Source organism: Gallus gallus, chromosome 24 (assembly GCF_016699485.2).
Source record: "Gallus gallus isolate bGalGal1 chromosome 24, bGalGal1.mat.broiler.GRCg7b, whole genome shotgun sequence".
Taxonomy (NCBI): domain Eukaryota; kingdom Metazoa; phylum Chordata; class Aves; order Galliformes; family Phasianidae; genus Gallus; species Gallus gallus.
In genome coordinates this window covers 6,389,943-6,409,941 of record NC_052555.1, presented here as the reverse complement: position 1 = coordinate 6,409,941, position 19,999 = coordinate 6,389,943, and the positions used below count along the sequence as shown (strand labels likewise).

The following is a 19,999-nucleotide window of genomic DNA, read 5'->3' as shown; positions in this document are numbered from 1 at the left end:
TGACCTATCCTTGCTTTGCCTGGCCTTACTTTGCTTTGCCTTGCTTTGCCTTGCCTGGCCTTGCCTTGCCTGGCCTGGCCTTGCTTGCCCTTGCCGTGCTTTCCTTTGCATTACCTGGCCTTGCCTTGCCTTTCCTTGCCTTGCCTTGCTTTGCCTGGCCTTGCCTTGCTTTGCCTTGCCTTGCCTGGCCTGGCCTGGCCTGGCCTTGCCTTGCATGGCCTTGCCTTGCATGGCCTTCCTTTGCCATGCCTGGCCTTGCCTTGCATAGCCTTGCCTGGACTGGCCTGGCTGTCCTTGCCTGGCCTTGCCTTGCCTTGCCTTGCCTTGCCTTACCTTGCCTTCCTTTGCCTTGCCTGGGCTTGCCTTGCCTGGCCTGGCCTGGCCTGGCCTTAACTTGCCTTCCATTTCCTGGCCTGGCCTGGCCTTGCCTTACCTTGCCTTTCCTGGCCTTGCCTTGCCTTACCTTGCATTCCATGGCCTGGCCTTGCCTTGCCTTGCCTTGCCTGGCCTGGCCTTGCCTTGCCTGGCCTTGCCTTGTATGTCCTTCCTTTGCCTTGCCTGGCCTTGCCTTGCCTAGCCTTGCCTGGACTGGCCTGGCTGTCCTTTCCTGGCCTTGCCTTGCCTTGCCTTACCTTGCCTTTCCTGGCCCGGCCTTGATCTGACTTGCCTTGCCTTGCCTTGCCTTGCCTTGCCTTGCCTTGCTTTGCTTGGCCTGGCCTGGTCTGACCTGTCCTTGTCTTGCCTGGCCTTGCTTTGCTTTGCCTTGGTTTGCATTGTCTTAGCTTTCATTCCTTTGCCGTGCCTTGCTTTTCGTTGCCTGGCCTTGCCTTGCCTGGCCTGGCTGTGCTTGCCCCTGCCGTGCTTTGCTTTGAATTACCTGGCCTTGCCTGGCCTTTCCTGGCCTTGCCTTGCCTTCCTTTGCCTTCTATGGCCTGGCCTTGCCTTGCCTTGCCTTGTCTGGCCTTGCCTTGCCTGGCCTTGCCTTGCCTTGCCTGGTCTTGCATTGCCTTGCAATGCCTAGCCTGGCCAGGCATGATATGGCCTAGCCAGGCCTGGCATTGCATTGCCTTGCCTTGCCTGACCTGGACTAATCTGGCCTGGCCTGGAGTAGACTTGCCTTGTCTTCCCTTCCCTGGATTTGACTTGCTTTGCCTTACTTGCATGGTGCTGCCAGGCCTTGCCTAGTTTTGCCTGGTCTTACCTGGCCTGCCTTTGCCTGTCCTGGACTGGAATTGCCTTGCCTTGCATTCCCTTCCCTGGCATTGCCTGCTCCTCTCTTGCCTTGCCTGGCACTGCCTTGCTTTGCCTTACCTTGTCTTGCCTGGCCTTGCTTTGCAGGCCTGCTCTGGCCTGGCCTGGCCTTGTCTTGCCTTTCCTTTGCCTGGCCTTGCCGTGCCTTGCATTGCCTTGCATTGCCTTGCATTGCCTTGCATTGCCTTGCATTGCCTGGCCTGCTCGGATCTGGCCTGGCCTAGCCTGTCCTGTCATCGCATTGCATGGCCTTGCCTGGCATGACCTGGACTGGCCTGGCGTGGCATGGCCAGAGCTGGCTGGGCACATCCTGGCCTTGCCTTGCCTGGCCTGGCCTGGCTTGGCTTGGCCTGGCCTGGCCTGGCCTGGCTATGCCTGGCCTGGACTGGTATGGTCTGGCCTGCCCTGCACCTGCCTGGACTTGCCTTGTCTAGCTGTGCCTTGCCTGGCCTGGACTGGTCTTGCCTTGCCTTGCATTCCCTTGCCTGGCTTTTCCTTGCCTTTCTTTTCATTGCCTTGCCTTGCCTTGCCTTGCCTTGCCTTGCCTGTCCTGGACTGGTCTTGCCTTGCCTTGCATTCCCTTGCCTGGCTTTTCCTTGCCTTTCTTTTCATTGCCTTGCCTTGTCTTGCCTTGATTGCCTTGCATTGCCTTGCATTGCCTGGCCTTACCTTGCCTTGACTGGCCTTGCCATGCCTGGCCTAGCCTTGCTTTCCCTGACCTGGCCTTGCATTGCCTGGCTTTGCCTGTTCTGCCTTGGCTTTCCCTTGTCTAGCCGTCCCTTGCCTGCCCTGGACTGGACATGACTTGCCTTGCCTTCCCTGGCCTTGCCTTGCTTAGCCTTTCCTCGCTTGGCGCTGCCTGGCCTTACCTGGTTTTGCCAGGCCTTGCCTCACCTTACCTAGTTTGGCCTGGCCTTGTCTTGCCTTGCCTTGACTTTCCTTGTCTAGCCCTGCCTTCCCTTGCCTTGCCTTGCCTGGCCTTGACTTGCCTTGCCTGGCCTGGCCTTGCCTTGCCAGGCCTTGCCAAGCCATTTTTTGCCTGGACGGGCCTGGCCTGGTATTGGCTTTCTTTGCCTTGCCTTGCCAAGCATTACCTTGCCTTGCCTGGCCTTAACGTGCCTTGCCTTGTTTTTCCTGGCCTTGCCTTGCCTTGCGTGACCTGGACTAATCTGGCCTGGCCTGGACTTGCCTTGCCTGGCCATGTCTTCCCTGCCCTGGAGTTGACTTGCCTTGTCTTCCCTTCCCTGGCTTTGCCTTGCTTTGCCTGGCCTTGCTGTGCCTTGCATTGCCTTGCATTCCCTTGCATTGCCTTTCATTGCCTGGCCTGCTCAGGTCTGGTCTGGCCTAGCCTGCCCTGGCATTGCATTGCCTGGCCTTGCCTGGCCTGGCCTGGCTTGGCTTGGCCTGGCCTGGCCTAGCCTTGCCTGGCCTGGACTGGTCTAGTCTGGCCTGGCCCGCACTGGACTGGCATGGCCTTGCCTTGTCTAGCCATGCCTTGCCTGGCCTGGCCTTGCCTTGCCTTGCCTTGCCTGGTCTTGCATTGCCTTGCAATGCCTAGCCTGGCCAGGCATGGTATGGCCTAGCCAGGCCTGGCATTGCATTGCCTTGCCCTGCCTGACCTGGACTAATCTGGCCTGGCCTGGACTTGCCTTGCCTGGCCGTGTGTTCCCTGCCCTGGAGTGGACTTGCCTTGTCTTCCCTTCCCTGGATTTGACTTGCTTTGCCTTACTTGCATGGTGCTACCAGGCCTTGCCTGGTTTTGCCTGGTCTTACCTGGACTGCCTTTGCCTGTCCTGGACTGGAATTGCCTTGCCTTGCATTCCCTTCCCTGGCATTGGCTGCTCCTCTCTTGCCTTGCCTGGCACTGCCTTGCTTTGCCTTACCTTGTCTTGCCTGGCCTTGCTTTGCAGGCTTGCTCTGGCCTGTCCTTGCCTTGCCTTGTGGTATATTTCCTTGCCTTGCATTGCCTGGTCTTGCCTTGTCTTCCCTGGCATTCCCTGACTTTGCCTTACCTTGTCTTGCCTGGTCTTGCTTTGCTGACCTGGCCTGGCCAGGCCTGGCCTTGCCTTGCCCTTGACTGGCCTTGCTATGCCTGGCCTTGCATTGTTTTGCCTGGACTTGCCTTGCCTTGCCTTGCCTTGCCTTGTTTTGCCTTGCCTTGCCTTGACTTGCTTTGACTTGACTTGCCTTGCCTTAAATTGCCTTGACTGGCCTTGCCTGGCCAGGCCTGGCCTTGCCTTGCCCTTGACTGGCCTTGCTATGCCTGGCCTTGCATTGTTTTGCCTGGACTTGCCTTGCCTTGCCTTGCCTTGCCTTGCCTTGCCTTGCCTTGCCTTGCCTTGCCTTGCCTTGCCTTGCCTTGCCTTGTTTTGCCTTGCCTTGACTTGCCTTGACTTGCCTTGCCTTGCCTTAAATTGCCTTGCCTTAAATTGCCTGGCCTTACGTTGTATTTCCTTTCCTGGCCTTGCCTTGCCTTTCCTTGCCCGGCCTGACCTGGCCTTGCATTGCCTGTCTTTGCCTGGTCTGGCCTGGCATTCCCTTGTCTGGTTGTCCCTTGCCTGCCCTGGACTGGCCCTGCATTGCCTTGCCTTGCCTGGCCTTGCCTTGCCTGGCCTGGCCTTGCCTGGCATGGCCTGGCCTGGCGTGGCCTGGCCTGCCTTGCCTTACCTTGCCTTGCCTTGCCTTGCCTTGCCTGGCCTGGCCTGGCCTGGCCTTGCCAAGCCATTTTTTGCCTGGACGGGCCTGGCCTTGTATTGGCTTTCCTTGCCTTGCCTTGCCAAGCTATACCCTTCCTTGCCTGGCCTTAACGTGCCTTGCCTTGTTTTTCCTGGCCTTGCCTTGCCTTGCGTGACCTGGACTAATCTGGCCTGGCCTGGACTTGCCTTGCCTGGCCGTGTGTTCCCTGCCCTGGAGTGGACTTGCCTTGTCTTCCCTTCCCTGGATTTGCCTTGCTTTGCCTTACTTGCATGGCACTGCCAGGCCTTGCCTGGTTCTGCCTGGTCTTACCTGGACTAATCTGGCCTGTCCTGGACTGGAATTGCCTTGCCTTGCATTCCCTTCCCTGGCATTGGCTGCTCTCTTGCCTTGCCTTGCCTGGCACTGCCTTGCTTTGCCTTACCTTGTCTTGCCCAGCCTTGATTTGCTGGCCTGGTTTGGCCTGGCCTGGCCTTGCTTTGCCTTGCCTTGCCTTGCCTGGCCTTGCCTTGCTTTGCCTGGCCTGGCCTTGCTTTGTCTTGCCTTGCTGTGCCTTGCCTTGCCTTGCCTTGCCTTGCCGGGCCTTGCCTTGCCTTGCCTGGCCTTGCCTTTTCCTTTGCCTGGCCTTGCCGTGCCTTGCATTGCCTTGCATTGCCCTGCATTGTTTTGCATTGCCTTGCATCGCCTGGCCTGCTCGGGTCAGGCCTGGCCTAGCCTGTCCTGGCATTGCATTGCCTGTCCTTGCCTGACCTGGCCTGGACTGCACTGGACTGGCCTAGCCTTGCTTTCCCTGACCTGGCCTTGCATTGCCTGGCTTTGTCTGTTCTGCCTTGGCTTTCCCTTGTCTGGCCGTCCCTTGCCTGCCCTGGACTGGACATGACTTGCCTTGCCTTCCCTGGCCTTGCTTTGCTTAGCCTTTCCTCGTTTGGCGCTGCCTGGCCTTACCTGGTTTTGCCAGGCCTTGCCTCACCTGGTTTTGCCAGGCCTTGCCTCACCTTACCTAGCTTGGCCTGACCTTGTCTTGCCTTGCATTGACTTTCCTCGTCTAGCCCTGTCTTCCCTTGCCTTGCCTTACCTTGCCTGGCCTTGCCTGGCATGGCCTGGCCTGGCCTGCCTTGCCTGGCCTTGCCTTTCCTTGCCTCGCCTTGCCTTTCCTTGCCTTGACTTGCCTTGTCTAGCCCTGTCTTCCATTGCCTTGCCTTGCCTGGCCTTCCCTTGCCTTGACTGGCCTGGCCTCACCTTGCCTGGCCTGGCTTTGCCTGGCCTTGTCTTGCCTTACCAAGCCATTCCTTGCCCGGCCTTTCCTGGCATTGACTTTCCTTGCCTTGCCTTGCCTGGCCTTGACTTGCTTTGCCTTGTTTTTGCAGCTGTTTGATGATTTCCTCTGCCACTCTCCCAGCCATAACAGGTCAGATGGTTTCCAGCAGCACACAGGTGGCACACAGAGCCATGCTGACCACGGCAGGGTGCAGCTCCTTGTTGCAGTCCCATAGCAGTGGGTGACTGTGCCAAAGGGGGATTCCACCACTGCTGCTCACCATCCTTCTCCGCTCGTTCTGCACAACCATGCATTCCTTCCTCCTCGTGCTGCGCAGCCCTCAGAGTGCTTTGTCCATTTCTCAGGGTTGTTGCAGCAGCTGCTCCAAGTGCTGATGTTGGAGCAATTTCTTCCCCACCGTGAAATCCCTTCCAAGAGGCACTACCCCTACTGCTGCAACTGCCCCAGTCTGGGGTGCCTTTTTGTAAGGGGTTGTGTTGTTCTGCAGCTGACTTGGATTTCTTCTCCCACTGTCCTGTGAAGGAGTTGATTTGCTTCAGTCCATCCCTGCTCCATTCCTGGTTCATGTATCCCTCATGGCCACGCAGCACTGCAGCAGTCAAGCTCCAGTCCCTTGCCCAGTCTCAGTGGGATCAGTTTGTTCTGTTCTCATCCACTTAGAGAAAGAAAAGCTACCAACCCACCAAACCCTGTGACAGATGTTTCCCTACAGAAGTATTTGTGTCCTTCTTCTGGCCCCTTTGGCCAGTTCCCAGCTCTCCAAACGGAGACGTACGGCTGCAGCCCACCCCATGGCTTCTTTGGGGCTGCTCTGGGGCAGCTCCACCCCAAGGAGGAGATGCCTTTTCCCCACACACAGCTGCTTCTATGGCTACATGGGGTGAGGACGTGGGGTCGTGGGTCACATGGGGGTCTAGCAGGGTCACAGAGTTATGGGGTGACGTGAGGCTATGTGGTCAGATGGGGTTCTGGGTCACAGTGATGGGGTCAGGTGGGATGGTATGGTCAGATGGGGAGACATGGAGTTACGGGTCACATGGGGTTCTATGGTCAGGTTGAGGTGGGGGCAGGGATCCCAGAGTTCTGGGGCCACATGGCATCGGGTCACAGTGTGATGGGGGCAGGCAGGGTCAGGGAGTCACAGGGTCATGTGGGGGTATGGTTCCCACAGGGCTGTGGGTCACGTGCAACGATAGGGTCATGCACATACAGGGTGATGAGGTCATCTTGGCTTATGGCAGGCAGGCACTGGGGAGGGCTGCATGGCAGAGGGACACCTTCTGAGTGCCACATCAGGAGAACCTGGAGCGCTGTCTGCAAGCAGAACAGTGCCGGGACGGTGGCCTGCTGGTCCTAAGCTGCAGAGATGCTGCTCTGGACCAATGGCCTGTCATTTTTTTTGAGAAAACGTCGTCCTTTTGGTGAACTTTGCTTATTATACACTCGTCATAAAAGCAAAAAAACACTCGGTGCTGCCATGGGAAACTCAGCAATCTCCACAGCATTGCTCTCCAAGTTAGCACGCTCGTGGCCAGGCTTTGTTCCTTGCAGCTCTTTGCATGTGCTTTGCATACAGTCTGTTTGTGGGCAGTGCAAAGGACTGCCTCCGTTGCATCACCGGACAGCAGCATTCGCTGGCGGAGTTGTGGGAGTTCTGACCAAGCACTGCGAGACGAATAACGAGGAGGTGGTGCAGCAGCTCTCCAAGTGCCACTGGACAAATCAGGCCATGCGCTCTTTGTGAATCTCTAATTGCAACTGGTTTTTATTGACTACGTCGGAAGTTGGAGTGCCAAGTTGGGCGGCACTCACAGCGCTGCCCTGTAACGCCGTGCACTGCAGCCGCTGCTTCCTGACACTCCGCCTCTCAGTCCTTCAGCTGCAGCTTCTGCATCATCTCCACAAGGCTGTTCACTGCGGAGGACTGGAAAGAAACAGAGCAAGTGTAGAAACAGGACACCACTTCCCTCAGGATTTTAAAGTCTCTTTCTTTCATGTCTGACAGACGGAGGTCCTGAGAACAACAAGAGCCATGTCTGTGTTCACCAAGGACTCACCTCTGCACGTGCAGCAGCAGCTCTGAGGGCAGCTTTCATCAATTCCCCTCTCCTCTCTTTTTGTCGTCGTCTTCTTGCTATAAAGCAAGAATAAAAATGAATGCATTTTGTCAGCAGCAAAACTGCAGAAACATGGGTGCCATACAAGCAGAAGGCAGCAAAAAGACAAAGGAAATCGAACTAGGAAGCCTCCCAGCGAATGACATTTCCAGGGGCACATGCAGAAGACCACCATGGAGTTAATGGAATGAGATGGGGTTATGTGTTCTGGCACCTCACTGCCTTTGGACTTCGTAGCCTTCCACTCTTTTCCCCTCTACAGAGAAGGAAAAAGCAAAGCAAACCCTAAGCAAACTCAGTGTGCTTGATAAGGGAAGCAGCTCACCAAGGTGGGTACCATAGCACCTTCTCACCTCTTAGCTTGGAGCTCCGCGCTGCAGCAGGCCCAGGGTGTGCTGCTGGAGCCAGCATGCTGTCTCTGCTCTGACCCCTCACTCTTTTGTTAGCAGGCAGCTGTGCTGCTGTTGGTTTCTCTTCTTCCAAGCGCCTTGCGTTTACATCCAGCCAAGGACTTGGAGACAGAGCAGGGACACACAGCAGGGGAAGGTCTTCTCCGTGCACTGGAACCTGCTGTTGTAGGAAGCCCTCCAGCCTGGAGATGAGCTCTCTCCGAAAGGACTTTCTGCATCACTTTCATGTAGATCTTTCCATTTGGCTCAGCACCTCTCTCTGTGATAATCAAGAACGGAGAAGCAACAAGATTTAAATAGAGTCCTTACAGTCCTTGCAGTCTGCAGAATGGGCCATCATGCTAGGATGTCTCGAGTGCTCATGGTAAGGGATCTTAGGATCTTGAGTGAATGTTGGGTTCACATTACAAATCAGGACAGGAAGGATAATGGCAAATCCCAGGGATTAAGACCCCACGCAACACACAGCAACATCAATCCCAGGAAAGAGCAGACAGAACACCTAACTAGAAAGACAGTGCACCAAACCCAGGTGCTTGTTGTGTGTCTGTACCTCTCTCCGGTGCTGTGCCACACTGGGCACTTCTGCCTTGTCTTTCTGCAAGGCTGCGCTTTGCTGGAAGGCCGCTCACATCAGCTTCTGACAGAAAGGAGACAAGAAAGAAATGAAGGGCATCTCTGTGGCGGAAGATTTGAGCACAGCCAACCACAAACTTCTCCTCTTCAAGGGCAGTTTCTTCAGGTTGCCTTTCTGCTGCCACATTATGCCACTTCTGTAGTCAGCATGGATCTGCAGTGCCCTTTCCTCTCCCCTCCATCGCACACACTGCCCTTCATGCGGCCCTATTTAGAGGCAGGTACCCACAGCACAGCTCACATGAGCTTCTTACCTGCGGAGGCTTTCCGTTTCCCCCCTCGCCCAGCACCACTCCATGGATGTGCAGGCTCCGTCCCTACAACAACATATTGTGTGTTGATTTCACAGGCACCAGCAGGCAGCAGAAGTATCATCCAGTAAGCCCACGTCCCCCCAGGAAACAGAAAGATGCTACTTTGACAGCCCAGACACAAACCGATAGTTCGCTTTGCACTGCTCCTTCCTGCACTCCAAATGGATGCTTACTTGACATTCCCTACAGCACCATGCCCGCTCAGAAGTAATACTCAAAATTCATTCCTCCATACTTCATGACATAGGGCTGAAGAAACTCACTTTTGCATGGCAGAAAGGACAGTCTGTCCCCATCGCATCCTTCTGTGCGCTGCAAGGCGCAGTTGGATCTCTGGCAGCCTGCTGGCTGCTGCTCCCAAACACAGGGAACCGCACCGCACCGCTTCTGAAGAGAGAAAGGAAGAAACGGTGGAGGGAATGGGCAGCCAAGGTTTGCAGAGAGGTTCCAGATCATGCCACAGATGGAATATCAGCACTGAGACACTAACTATCACTAAGGGAAAAGACAGCCTGAGCCACGTCCACGTCATTAGTCCAGGCTGTCAGCTGTGAGCACAGAATCCGATCGGTTACTGAGGTCACAAAGGACCAGTAGGGCTCCCCCTGCTCCATAACTTCCCCGTGAAAACAAGAAAAAGGAAGAACCAAGCGGAAGAAGCCCAGCCATACCTTTCCACTCACACAGCAGGAATTGGAACTGCGGTCGTCTCCTTGCTGAGACATGGCCACTGAAGTATCAGAGGAAACTGAAGTTCCCAAGGCTCTCTCCACAGGAACTTCCCCAGCCCTTGGAAAGAGCTGGCTTCACTCTTCCTAAGACTGCCTCGATCCTGAAATTTCCTTTGGGACAGGAACCCTGCAGAAAGTACCAACAAGTGAAAAATCCTGAGGAAGGATCATCTTCCCAGCCTTCTTCTTGCCATGCAATGTAGTCTCTTGAGGAGGGCAATGTTTGGCAATCAGCTGGCTGCAAGAGCTGTGCAACGCTAGCTCCAGCTTGTGTCTGACTGCCATGGCTGTGTCAGCAGATGCTCCTCTCCATCTCCCCAGTAGCTCTGCACCCAGCCATCCGTGGGGCAGTGAGGAACAAGCTGTGCTCTGTAAAATTTGCACTCTCCTTCCTTTTCAACGTCTGACATGAAGACTGGGGCCCGGCAGCGGATTTCCAGGGGAGGAATGACATTTCATCATCCTTACTGAATGGTGGGATGGAATCTTAACAGGAACACATTTCCCTGGAAGCAGCCATTCAGAAGGGCACTGCAGGAGCTGGGAGCTCCTCCCCAGCCCAGCTCTTCTGCTGAGACACCTCCTGGCAACCCCCCAGCACCACACCCAGCTGACCTGCTCGGCCCGCTCAGCCCAAGCTGTGCCCAGCTCACACACACACCACAGCAGTGCTTCTGACAGGCACTCACAGGGTGATCTGTTCCACGGAAGGCCCAGAGCTCAGTCTCTGCGTGCAGCACGCTCACCAGAGCACCAGCTCTGCTCACCATCTGTGGCACAAATGCTCCCACCCCAGCAGTGATTGTAACCTCAGCGAGTGCCCGCATCGCTTCTGTGCTTTCATCATAAGCAAAGGAAATGGACGCCTCCCAGATCCACATTTTAGGAAACCAACACCAGGGTCACCCAGTGGCATTAACTGAAGTAAAATAATGGAGAAGTGAAGATGACTCCTGTGCAGCCCAATAAAAACCAGTAAAGACCAGTATGGCCTCATAGTGGTCAATGGAATCCCAGAGAAACAGTAGGAACCAGTAGTTTGTACCAGTATGGACCAGTAAAAACCCGTAAGGACTAATATGGTCTCATAGTGGTCAATGGAGTCCCATTGGAACCAGTAGAAAACAAAACCCAGGGCCGGTGCCGGCATCTCTGGTTGTGGCTTTAAGTTCCAGGGCTACTGCTGGCCTCCCTGACTGTGTCTGTGGCTTTAGGCCCTTGGGCTGGTGCTGGCCTTTCTAACTGGCTCTGGCTTTAAGTTCCAGGGCTACTGCTGGCCTCCCTGACTGTGTCTGTGGCTTTAGGCCCTTGGGCTGGTGCTGGCCTTTCTAACTGGCTCTGGCTTTAAGTTCCAGGGCTACTGCTGGCCTCCCTGACTGTGTCTGTGGCTTTAGGCCCTTGGGCTGGTGCTGGCCTTTCTAACTGGCTCTGGCTTTAAGTTCCAGGGCTACTGCTGGCCTCCCTGACTGTGTCTGTGGCTTTAGGCCCTTGGGCTGGTGCTGGCCTTTCTAACTGGCTCTGGCTTTAAGTTCCAGGGCTACTGCTGGCCTCCCTGACTGTGTCTGTGGCTTTAGGCCCTTGGGCTGGTGCTGGCCTTTCTAACTGGCTCTGGCTTTAAGTTCCAGGGCTACTGCTGGCCTCCCTGACTGTGTCTGTGGCTTTAGGCCCTTGGGCTGGTGCTGGCCTTTCTAACTGGCTCTGGCTTTAAGTTCCAGGGCTACTGCTGGCCTCCCTGACTGTGTCTGTGGCTTTAGGCCCTTGGGCTGGTGCTGGCCTTTCTAACTGGCTCTGGCTTTAAGTTCCAGGGCTACTGCTGGCCTCCCTGACTGTGTCTGTGGCTTTAGGCCCTTGGGCTGGTGCTGGCCTTTCTAACTGGCTCTGGCTTTAAGTTCCAGGGCTACTGCTGGCCTCCCTGACTGTGTCTGTGGCTTTAGGCCCTTGGGCTGGTGCTGGCCTTTCTAACTGGCTCTGGCTTTAAGTTCCAGGGCTACTGCTGGCCTCCCTGACTGTGTCTGTGGCTTTAGGCCCTTGGGCTGGTGCTGGCCTTTCTAACTGGCTCTGGCTTTAAGTCCCTGGACTGGTTCCAGCCTTTCAGGCTGTCTTTTTAGGTCCTTGGGCCAGTGCCGGCCTCACTGACTGGGGGTCCAGGCCCTGGGGCCAGTGTTGGCCTCTCAGGTTGTCACTGTGGCTTTAGGCCCCAGGGCCAGTGCTGGCCTTTTGGGCTTTGCCTGTAGGCCCCAGGGCTGGTGTCGGCCACTCTGGCTATGGCTTTAGACACAGGGCTGATGCCAGCCTGTCTGGCTGGAGCTGGGGATTTATGCCCAAAGCTGGTATTGGCCTCTTGCCCTGGGGCTGTGGCTTCAGGCCTCATGGTCAGTGTCATCCTCTCTAACTCTGGCTGTGGCTTTAAGCCCCAGGGCTGATGCCAGCCTCTCAGGCTGGGACTTTATGCCCAGGGGCAGTGCCACCCTCTTGGGCTGTGGCTTTAGGCACAACATATACAACATGACAATGTGCATTTTAAAATGCTTCATGTAAGTAAATGTAAGCAAGAGAACACTGAGCTCCTCTGGGCATTTCTAGAATTGGGAAAGGGACAGGAGAGCGTGCTCAGCCTTGTGTGGTTGGTTGTATCCAGCAATCCCTACCACAGTTGTAAACATCACTACATCTTTGTTATCCTGCTTTACAGGATTTGGATGGGACAAGAAGCAAATGACTATCAGTTTACAGGAAGTAATAAATGTTAACAGTCTCCCTTTCTTCTCCCCTCGGCATTTAGGTTACAGAGTTCTCCTATGCAGGTGCAATACCTCTGAGCAACAATTTTAATGGGTTTAGCGGTGATCAAGGCAACAGGCTTTGTTCAAACTCAGATCTACATGATGAGAGATACAAAGAAAAAAGTACAAGGTTAATAGTCATTTCTTTTCTTCTAGTCAGCATGCCATAACTAAATCTTCCATACTAAGACTTTTATCTTGATAGGGATCAGAAGGATGCAGGTGACGCTGAACATACAGGGGACATTGGGATGGAGGGGATGTGGAATGAAGTTTGGGGGCATGGAAGATATGGAGAACATTTGGAAGCATGGGAGATGTAGAGGACATTTGGGGACGTGGGATCGAGGACATCTGGTGGCATGGGACACATGGAAGATGCTTGGGGACAGAGGACATCCGTGGACAAGAGGGAGAGAGGATATTTGGGGACACTTGGGGATATAGAGAACACTTGAGCAAATGGGAGATGTAGAGGAAATTTGGGGATGTATGGTATATAGAGGACATTTGGGGACATGGGGGACATAGAGGACACCTGGGGATATAGAGGTCATGTGGGAACATTTGGGGACAGGAAGTGGATAAGGAGAGATGAGAATATGATAACACATGGCATACAGAGAGGCAAAAGGAGACATGTGGCAACAAGAACACTAGGGGGGCAGGAGGAGGACCAGGTCACACCCAGGGTGACATGGGGAATTGGGGACCTGGCAGCAGCCTCCTGGGAGTTGGTGGTGATCTTGATGGCCAGCTGGACGCTGCGCTGCAGTGCATCGTGTGTGCGTTGGTCCACGGGTTCCACACTCTGGATGTTGACGTTCGTCACCACCAGCCCACTGGGAACAAAGCGTAGGTGCTCCCACAGCCATCCACCCTCATCAAAGCTAAAGACGGCTGAGCAGATGAGGTGGTTGGAGTTCTGGGAACAGCAGGGACAGCAGCGTCACTGGGGGATGAGGACAAGGGCAGGGTACCAGGGGAGCATCAGGGCCATTTAGTGGAGTGAGGGACACAGAGGGTATTTGGTGACAGGGGAGATGTGGGAAAATGGGATATAGAAGATACTTGGGGACATGGGGGATATAGAGGACATCTGTGGATATAAGGGCATCTGGGAACATTTGGGGACAATGTCATAGTGTACGCTGTTGGGGCAGTGGGCACAATGGGAACATGGGGTGACAATGAGAAACATGAAAGGATTTATCAAAGCCGAACAGGGATGTTGGGAATTCTGTTGATGTCCCAGAGGCTCTTGGAGACAGCAGAGACTCAGGAGGACATGGGGAACTTCATTCTGGTGACATCTGAGCAAGTCAAGGTCACACAAACAAAATGTGGGGACATAGGTGGAGGTGACACAAGAGAATGCAGGTGACAGAGCAGTGACTTAGGGTGACGTGGCTGGGGGAAGCATGGGTGAAAAGTGGAGGGACCAAGGGGTGATGGGGTGGCAGAGAGGTGACAGAGAGGACCTTGTGGAAATGTGACAGCAGCAACAGCTCCATGCACACAGGAGGCCAGGGCCTTGCAGGCAACCCCACAAAGTCAGGGACACTGAAGAGATGTCCCAGAGCCTTTGGATCCTCAGGCACCTCAAATTGCCTGTGGGGAAATGTCCTCATGTCACCACCCCAGACCACAACCCTAGTCCCAACGCTGATTCTGAAAGCTACTTCTGTCCCCAGGCCACCAACCCATGGCCTTTGGCTGTCCTATAATGAAATTCCACCCAAGACCACCCATACTGCACCCCAAGAACAAATCAAACTTAAGACCACCCTAGCTCCACCTCATACCCAAGACCACCCCAAACCCCACCCAAGATCAACCACAAACTCCACCCAATACTAACCCATAGCTCACCCAAGACAACCCCAAACCCAAGGCCAATCCAAATGCCACCCAAAACCTACTCAAATCCCACACCAAGACCACCTCAAGACCCAAGACCACCCTGAACCCCACCCAAGACCACCTCACCCTTACCCGAAGACTACCCCAGACACAAGACCACACCATACTCAAGACCACCCTACCCTAAGGCCACCCCAAGTCCCACCTAAGACCCCTCAGCCCCTAGCCCCACCAGTTGTAGGCCAGCTGCAGCTGCAGCCCTGCATGGTCAGCTGTCTCAATGGTGACAATGTCAGCACAGAAGTCAGGGCCGAGGCGCAGGCAGAGGCTGCGGTGCATGTGAGGCCTTCAGATTGGGACAGCACTGTCAGCTGCTTGCCAGGGCCCAGCACCACCAGCTCAGGGCCCAGTACTGCTCTGCAACGGGATGGAAAAAGAACATCATAAGGAACAATGAGGCGCAGCGGTCCTTCAAGCCCAGGACCCTGCAAACCCCAGAATCCTACAAACCCTAGAATCCTATGAAACTTACAGTCTTACAAAGCCTAGCAACCAGAGTCCCACAAGACCAATAATATCCTGAGTAAGCATCCTGAGTAAGTACCCATAAGCATCACTGTGCTCCTTACTATCACTCCAAAACCCTACGGTCACCCTGGAGATTCTGCAGCTTGCAGGATCATTGGTGCTCACTGGAAGGTCATTAGGGGGTAGTAGAGCGTTGGACACTCCTTGGCAGCCCCAGAGTTCTAAAACTCTACAGCACTCCACAGTGCTATAGCTCTAGAACCCCAGAATTCTAGAATCCTAGAACTCTAGAGTCCTATAAACCCAGAACCCTAGGATGCTAGAATACAAGAATCTTATAAACACCCTGGAACTCTACAAACATAGAATGCTAGAATCCTGGAAACCTAGAAATTTAGAATCCTAAAAAACTAGAATGCTAGAATCCCTGAATTGTTGAAACTGAGAGTCCTAAAAAGCTACAGTCCTTGAATCCTAGAGTCCTGCAGTCCCAGAAACCCAGCAACCTACTAAATGCAGAACCCTAGAATCCCAGAAACCTAAAAACCTAGAACCCTACAAACCCAAGAATATCCTGAATTTGAATGGATCAAATAGGTTAGCTTTTAGGAAAAACAAAGCCAGGGATCCCCGCAAAATTCCCCAAACTCCAGTGCCTACCCCACATCCCATTGTCCCTGTGTCCCTCAACTGCAGGCACCGCGCTCTCCACTCCCGGTAGTTGTAGACCTGCACAGCAGCATTATGGGGCACCTGATATGTGATGGCATGGGTCCGGTCCCACTCCTGGACTCCAAAACTGGGGCCTGAGGATGACTGGATGACTGAATCTTGACCAGCTGTGTCCCCACGAGCGTCAGCTAACAGGGCCTCAACCTCAGGGGACAGCTCCTTCTCTCACAGCTCCTCAGCCTCTGTTAGCATGTAGGTCTGCCCTGTCACCACCCACACCTGTATGGAGACAGACCAGTGTGGGACTAGGGTGCCACTGGGAATACTAGGAGCACTGGGAGGGGTGTCTGAAAGGATCTGTGGGGCACGTGGAACTCCTGGATGGGGCTTAGGGGCACTGGAAGAGGATTTCAGGTCTACTGGGAGCACTGGGAGAGCGTATGGAGGCACAGAGAGGGCTACTGAGAGCACTGGAAGCAGCTATGTGGGATACTGGTAGCTCTAGGATGAGCTGTGGGAAGTGTCTGGGGGCACTGGGACAGGATTTGGGGAGCTCAGAACACCTGGATAGGGCTTGGGGGAACTGGGAGGGAACTGTGTGCTGGGGGACACTGGGAGAGACTGGGAAGGTGTGTAGGGGCACTAGGAGGGGATCTGGGGGCACTGGGAAGGTACTGTTGAGTGACTGAGAGAGGAAAGGGGTCACTGGGAGCCCTTGGAGGGGTATCCAAAGGGATGTGGGGGGCCCTTGGAGTTCTTAGATGGGCCCTGTAGGTACTGGAAGCAGCTATATGGGATACTGGAAGCAGTGGGATGAGCTGTGGGAGGTTTCTGGGGACACTGGGAAGCAGTGTGAGGGATACTGGGGTGAGTTTAGGGGCACTGAGCACCCATAGGGTCTGTAGGAACAAGACTCTCACATCACTGGTGCGGATGTCCCGCACATAGATGCCCTCATTCTCAGCCAGGGCCAGCGCCTGGCATCAGTCCAGCCCAGTCACCTTGGCTAGTGGCAGGTACTCGAGAGGACCTCGGGACAGTCAGCAGTCCCCTGCATGTCATATCACCTCCGTCCCATCCTGGGGATGCAGCGGTGGCATCAGCACCAAGCCTGGGGACATGGGGACCCATACCCAATCCTTGGCTGGGGATGTGGGACCTCCAAAATCTCCCAGGTGTCACCATTGTCCCCAGATATCACCATGTGTCCCAGGTGTCCCCTATGCACCTCAACTGTCCCCATGTACCCCAGGTGCCCCCCATGAACCTCACCCATCCCCACCTGCCCCCAGTTCACCTTAACAATTCCAATGTTCCCATGAGTCTCCTTTGCTTCTCCCTCCCCTAGTTCCCTCAGTTGTCCCCTCTGTCCCCCATTCAACTGACATCCCCCAGTTTCCACCAAGTGATGCTATGAGCATCAGCATCCCCTGGCTCACCTCATCGGTGTCCTTGATTGCCTGCAGAGCCTGAAGAAGCAGCCCCTCATCCTCAGAGAGTACACAGACGTCCTCGATGCCAGCTTGGAGCTGTTCACCCAGCTGCAGGAAGGATTTCTCCCCGTGAGGACATAGGAACATCACCTCAGGGATTTTATGTGCTCTCGGGGGGAAATTAGGGTCCCTTGTGGCCATCTCTGAGATACCTGGGGGATACCTATGGGTACATCAGAGCCACCTGCTGGTCCCTGAGGTCCATCTACATGGTCCCCTGGGGGACCCAACTGGTCCTCAGGGACCTGCTGGTGAGATCTCTGTAGTCCTATGAGGTGCGTACCTTGACCACATGCTGCTGTTCTAACTGGGGCTGCCTGTTGGGTCCCACAAGGTCAAGCACCACACAGTATTGTCAGGGACCCAAAGTTGTCACCAGCACCTCAGCCACCATCTTCTTGAAGACATCAGGGACGTAAGCCTCACTCTGCTCCTGTGTCACCAGCCACTCCTCGCCCGTGTGGCACATGTGTCCCTGTGCATCCTCAAAGGTCCGGGTAGCTCACAGGTAGAGGGCTTTCTATGGGACAAATGGAGGCAAAGTGCACGATGGGACCCCAAATCTGTCCCAGGGGGTCTCTGTCACCTGCGTGTGCAAGGAGACAGACTGATGGGACACCTAAACATGTCCCAGATACGGGTTCAGGGCAAAAAAATCAGTCCTGGAATGTCCCTGTCACCCATGGGTGTGGGAGAGACCATTGGGGGTCTCATGTCCCTGTATCTTGTCAGTGAGGACATAGGCATCCATGATGTCGACCACCTCCTCGTAGACCCCTGGCAGGTAGGCACCCACCTGCTTCACCAGCCACTCCTCGCCTGGAAACAGTGTTACGGGGTGATCAAGGAGTTAAGGGCACCGGTGCAGACTGGGGGAAACTGGGAGGGTTGCGGAGATTTGGGTTGGGAAGTGGTCTGAGGGGTGCTGGGGGTCCTATGGGACAAACCTAAGGATGTCTGGGGTCCTAAGGGTGGGACTGGACAATCTCAAGTGTCATTAGGGTGGGATAAGACAACTCCAAAGGTGGGAAGGGACAAAACTAAGGGTCATTAGGGTGGGATGAGATGATCTTAACAGTGTCTGGGATCATTAAGGTGGGACGGGACTATCCCTAGAGTCATTTGGGTGAGAAGGGACAATCCCACCAGTCATCAGAGTGAGATGGGATGATCCCAAAGGTGGGAGAGATGATCCCAAGGGCCATTAGAGTGGGAAGAGACAATCCCAAGGGCACTATGTGTGACACGCTGCGTGCCCTGACAGTCAAGGCACTCCTTGCACGCCCACAGGTGGATGGCCTGGTTGTGTCTGATGACAGTGGCCTGCAATGTCTCAACCATCTCTACCTCCTTGTGGGGGATGTAGATGCCTGTGGGGCCAGGGCACCATCAGCACCCTAAGATGTCCCCAGGGTGTCCTCAGAGTGTGTCCCCTGCTCAGCAGGACCCTCGAAGAGCCACTCATCACCTGCCACAAACTTGTTCCCATCCTCATCCTCAAAGCCAAGCAAGGCTCGAAGGCGCAGGGCAGTATCAGCCAGCACCACCTGCAGCGGGGTGACACCCTGCGGACACAAGGGTCAGGGCTGAGGGTAACATCTTGAGGACACAGAGGTCAAGGCTGAGGGTGACACCCTGGGAACATGAGGACATTGGGAAAAGGATTGAGGCAACTTGAGGACGTGGGGGTCAGGACTGAAGGTGACACTGTGGACATGGGAGTCAGGGCTGAGGGTGACACCCTGGGGAAATGGACACGCGGGGGTAAAGGCTGAGGGTAACACCTTGGGGATGTCTGGAAGACACTGGGGAGCAGAAGTGATGGTGACATGGCAGGGGCCATAGGGGAAAGGGCTTCACCATGGATGACCTCGGGACATGGGGGTCATGACAAGTCTGTCAGGGGGATGCAAGCGTCCTGGCAGGGCAGTGGCAGGTACGCAGGTATAAAGCAAGGTCAAGGGGGACACATGGAGGGCTACAGGAAGCTGTGTAGGGTCTACAGGAACAATTACAGTCAGTGAGACAGCTATAGAAGATATAGAGGGTTTACAGGATGTACAGCAAACTGAAGAGAGGGGTCAAAGGAGCTATAGGGGAGTACAGGAGGAGCTATAGAGGCTATGGAAGGACACAGAGAAGAGTTGCAGACGGGGACCTGGGAGACTATAGAATCTATAGGAACCATGGAGGGGAAGACAGAGGATTTACAGGAAGACTGTAAGAACCATAAAAGCTATAAGGTGTTGTAGAGCTTCTAAAGAGCTGCAGGAGAATGTGGTTTGGAAAGATTACAAAATACCAGAAACTATAAGATCTCAGGGAAGGCTATTGGTGAGCTATAGATGCTCCAGGAATCATGAAAACCTAGAAGAGCTATACAAACTAAGGGGGATCACATCAAACTGCAAACTACAGAAGCTATAAAAAGGACTAAGCTAGGATACACTGTCACACACTGAAAAAGCTATAAGAGGCTGTGGATAATTCCCACAGGGGGATATAGGGAGCTATAGGCACCCTGAAACCCATAGGTAGAGGTGCTGGAAGTCTTTGCAGGGTGGCAGGGAAAGGATAGCTGAGGTTATAGGGGGCTACAGGGGCACCATAGGGTGGCTATGAGTACCTGCTAGAGCTCCTCGCCGGGATACAGGGGAAAGGACTCCTGGGTGAGGCAGAGGTCAAGCTCAGCATGCCACAGCTGGGCCTGCCCTGCACCATCAAACAGCACAGTCCCAATTGGGCCCTAGGCCACAGGACTGAGCACCACCCCCCAAGTCATGGGATTGAGTGCTGGCAGGGGGGACAATAACCATGCATTTGGGGGAGAAAACAACCCTGCAGATGCCCCCACACATATCTCATCAGCTCTGTAGGACTGTTGGAGCCCCACAGGACTCCTCACATACTCCACAGCCCTTGCTTAAGCCTACAGGCCTCCTGTGGAACTCTAGGGCTTTACAGAACACAACCGGTTCTAAAGAGCTTCCCATGATCATACAGAATTGCTGTACCTGTACAGAGCCCACCACATAAAATGTGGGACTGGGACTCTCTAGCCCACTGCTTGAACACCAAGCAGGGATCTCTCATGGTCCAGATGTAGGAGTGCGGTCTGACCTCCATGCGAGTGACGCTACTGTTGAGGTCCACCATGTGCATGCCCTGCTGGGGGGCAGAAGAGCTTTCTGCTAGGCAAACGAGGTAGGAGACCTCACATGGGGCAGA

At 54.8% G+C, this 19,999-nt stretch overlaps 1 long non-coding RNA gene across 3 annotated transcripts; it reads right to left on the bottom strand.

Moving 5' to 3' along the window:
• Positions 1 to 6,965: 6,965 nt before the first annotated feature.
• LOC112530259 lies at positions 6,966 to 19,260 on the bottom strand. 3 transcript variants are annotated; one of them, XR_005841783.2, is made up of 12 exons: positions 17,055 to 19,260; positions 16,718 to 16,819; positions 16,280 to 16,357; positions 15,360 to 15,557; positions 14,311 to 14,495; positions 9,373 to 13,826; positions 8,965 to 9,088; positions 8,642 to 8,704; positions 8,305 to 8,391; positions 7,695 to 8,010; positions 7,282 to 7,358; positions 6,966 to 7,148 (listed from the first exon to the last, which is right to left on the bottom strand). It is a non-coding gene; the product is annotated as an uncharacterized LOC112530259 (long non-coding RNA). The 3 variants fall into 3 exon arrangements; XR_005841784.2 differs by lacking the exon at positions 16,280 to 16,357; XR_005841785.2 differs by lacking the exons at positions 15,360 to 15,557; positions 16,280 to 16,357.
• Between the last annotated feature and the right edge of the window lie 739 nt (positions 19,261 to 19,999).